This window comes from Rhinopithecus bieti, unplaced genomic scaffold (genome assembly GCF_001698545.2).
Source record: "Rhinopithecus bieti isolate Rb0 unplaced genomic scaffold, ASM169854v2 scaffold_22522, whole genome shotgun sequence".
Taxonomy (NCBI): domain Eukaryota; kingdom Metazoa; phylum Chordata; class Mammalia; order Primates; family Cercopithecidae; genus Rhinopithecus; species Rhinopithecus bieti.
Genome location: NW_016811454.1, coordinates 939,649 through 943,574, shown reverse-complemented (window position 1 = coordinate 943,574; position 3,926 = coordinate 939,649). Strand labels below are relative to the sequence as shown.

The 3,926-nt window shown below is 35.2% G+C and overlaps 1 protein-coding gene across 3 annotated transcripts in view; it reads left to right on the top strand.

Moving 5' to 3' along the window:
- ADAM23 (ADAM metallopeptidase domain 23) overlaps nucleotides 1–3,926 on the top strand; it is a 177,287-nt gene that overhangs the window by 127,929 nt on the left and 45,432 nt on the right. The window lies entirely within an intron of this gene.

Sequence of the window (3,926 nt, the reverse complement as noted above, 5' to 3'; positions counted from 1 at the left end):
TTTTTTTTTTTTTTTTTTTTTTTTTTTTTTTTTAAGAAACATCAGAAGTAGTGGAGGGACCAGGAAGTGGGTCCTCTAGGGATAAGGGGACATTCTGCTGGATGGATTTTAAAAATGGTTCCTCCAGAGTCATCTGCCTCATTAACAGAGTTTTGCTTAGAAGTCTCTCTTTGATTTTATTAGATTGGTACAAAAGTAATTGCGGTTTTGCCATTGCTTTTGATGGCAAAAACCATAATTACTTTTGCACCAACCTAATATAAACTGGCATGATTTCTTGTTCTGTTATGAATGCACACTGGCTCTAATTCTTCATGAAGCCCATCACACACTTTCACCATATGTCCATAGGCGCTTCTGCAGTGTTAACGATGTCATCTTCATCATCATGTCAACACTCAAAACATTTCAGATTTTGGAGCATTTCTGATCTTGGGTTTTTGTTTTAGGAAGCTCACTCAACCCGGCTCAACCTGTACATATTTTAAAGCTTTCAGTATAGATTGCACATGTGAATATGCTTTGTTTCCTTTGTTTTATGTTTTATTTTGCTTGGTTTGTGGTTATTTCTAGCTGTTTACCATACCTTCATTTTAGGAAAGTTTGGTGTGGTTTTCTTTTTTTGTGTGTGTGGGGTAGGGGCCTAAATCTTTTTTTCTTCCTAATTTCTCCTTCATAACTAGTTCTCTTTATATGATTTATATCCAACTAATTGATTTTTCTTTTCTGGTCCTTACATCTTAAACAGTACATTCACACTGATGAAGCACTAATGTGCTGTTTTGGAACATTTTAAAGCCACGAAACCAGTTATTAGACAAAATTTGGATGGATGCCCAATGTAGAAAATAAGGAACAAGCAGCACTACTCTGGCTGAAGTGGGATTGGGAGCAGAAGTCCACCTTTCTTAATTCTCCGTTGCCATGTCTGTCACACACATGTAGCCCTGGCTTCATGGCCTGTGTGATTTGGCATGATCTTCTTCCCATTAAAATTATTGCCACATAATTAATATTGCCCTCTAAAATTCCTTCTTTATATAGTGTTTATGTGTTTAATTTACCTATTATTTTATGTGTTTAATTTATACACATTATATCTTTATTTGTCATTCAAGTGAATATTTGTTGAGGGCCTACTGTGTGATAAGCACTGCTCTAAATACTGGCACATGGCCTTATTCTCATGGAACCTACATTCTGCTGGGTGTAGAAAGGCAAGTATATAAACAAAAATGTCAGATGGTGGTAAGTACAAAGCATAAAATAAGGTGAAGTGGAAAGAGTATAGGGTAGGATGTGGTAGATAGGGTGATCAAATATTTCTTCCTGGAGGAGATGGCGTGGAAGCAGAGACACAAATAAGAAGGAGCTCATCAGTAAATAATGAGTACAGAAGCTTAGCTTCTCCATGAAATGGAATGAAAGCAAGGATAGCTGGAGAACAGTGGAAACATTTCAAAAAGGAAGTCAAGAATCAGGGCAGGTAGGGACATGTAGGCCATGGAAAGAATTTTAGATTTCATTCTACCGTCATTTTAATTCTGACATTATTTTAAAAGCATTTTCCCATGCTATTATACAGTTTTTATAGGTAATTCTTTTCACGATTGTATGAGAGTCTGTCGTGTGGATTTATCAGTTGATTTATACCCAATGTGGGTATCTAGATTTTGGCAGTTTATTATTAGTAGTATAGAAGTGAACATTTTGTGCATTTTACAAGAGTGTTTCTTGTTCAGAGTTAGCTCCTCAGGGCAAGTTCCTAAAAATGGGGGTTACCTGTTGCTAGGCATTGTGCTTTCCAAGAGGCTCCCAATAGAGTACACTTGGCAGTCAAAATATCACTTTTATTATTGAAAATGGCCAAGTTGAAGGCTGTAGCTTAATGTGAGAGCTAAAAAGTTATCTTTAAGATCCCGGTTCAGGCTGTAGCAACAGGCTACTGACAAAATTGGGTCCAGAAGGACAATGTATGGCATGGGGGAGCAATGGAAAATGCATAGTTTATGTGGGTAGGCTTGCTTCTAAAAGAATGGCAGAACTGAGGCAGAATGCCTAGTTCTTCTTCCCAAGCTTATCATTGGTCAATCACTCCACCTCCCAATGATGGAAGTGAGTAAGGAGGAGGGGAGCTGGGCTTACACTAAGTTCCTTAATCAGAAGGAAAAATGAGGAGAGAGAAAGAAGGGTTCTAATTAACATTTTTGTAAAGGTGTTTATATATATTATTTGAAGTTGAATTCAAATGGATGCTCTTAAATAAATTGTACCGTGAAATATGTTCAGGCCATGTTTTCATTATTTTAAGCATATCTGTTTCTTACGTTTCATTAAATAGGTTTTTTTGCAATTTTCTGTAATCAAAGTATGAGAATTGTAGGTTCTGTGTTTAATGACAAGTGTATTGACAATCCTGATACACTGTTTCACTGAGTTATATTTTTAGCTTTGTAGAATACTAATATTTTTATATTTACCATATATGGTTTTAGTTCTGTGTAGTCAGCCCTTTTAGAAGTATAGTTTTTTCATTTCAATTTTTAACTCTTTAAGTGCCATAGAATTTACTAGAAATAAGACTTTTATGATGAGAACTCTTTGTTTAACCTAATATTCTATTGTCTAAGTAAAACATTTTTTCTTTTTATAGCATGTGTCTAAGCTGAAAATTACGCTGTTAAATTAATTTCACAGTAGTACATTAGAATAGAATATTTTGCTAATATTTTCTAGCATGATCAGGATGAACCTAAAATAGAGGTAGAGGGACTTAAAACCCCCCAAAATCTTCTTTTCTCCTTAAGAAATAATGAGCCTTGAATTTAATTAATACCACTAATAATTAAGAAAATGGAATCTCTGCAACTCTGAGAATCAGTATATACAGGCAACATTATGACTTTATCTCTTTTACCTCATAATGTATTTTCTTAATTTTATATTAGCATTTTATATTGCCTCAGAGCTACTTATTAAACTTACAATTTATAATAGAATAAACAATACTTAAGATAAATCCTTGACAAACAATACTGGTAGATGTAATACAGATATTTGAAAGATAGGAGAAATATTTTTTGTTAGTGCTATGAAATATGTCATCTGGGTGGGTAGTATAACATAATTTAAAGTAAACACTTCTAAATGCTATTGCACTATTGAAGCCTGTCTGCCTCGAGTGAACCATCCTGTATAGCATAATGTACAAGGAAGGTTCTGGAATGACATTTAGAGACTGAATCCAATGCTCTGCTCATAAGCAGAATAAAGTGCACAGATTTATGGTTCTCCTGTTTTAAATGTGCACAGAGAACATGGAACGTTCCCTAATTTCTCTGGTTAAACATTCCTGTGATAAGCTACTGTCTTTTATTAGCCTAAACTAAAACCAGATAGATTAGAAATCTGACGTGTGGCTGTGCCAATTTAGAATAAGGGCATTTTTTTCATTAGTGAAGAATTTTACTAGGTTTTTTCTAACTGAAACATCACAAAAGTAAAATCTGACAAATTAATTTTAGATCCTGATGTGCTTATTCTAATAGCAATATTGCTTTTGCATTACTGTTGACTGTGGTTGTGTTCGTTTTATTATTTATTTATTTATTATTATACTTTAAGTTATAGGGTACATGTGCATAACGTGCAGGTTTGTTACATATATATACTTGTGCCATGTTGGTGTGCTACACCCATCAACTCGTCAGCACCCATCAACTCGTCATTTACGTCAGGTATAACTCCCAGTGCAATCCCTCCCACCTCCCCCCTCCCCATGATAGGCCCCGGTGTGTGATGTTCCCCTTCCCGAGTCCAAGTGATCTCATTGTTCAGTTCCCACCTATGAGTGAGAACATGCGGTGTTTGGTTTTCTGTTCTTGTGATAGTTTGCTAAGAATGATGGTTTCCAGCTGCATCCATGT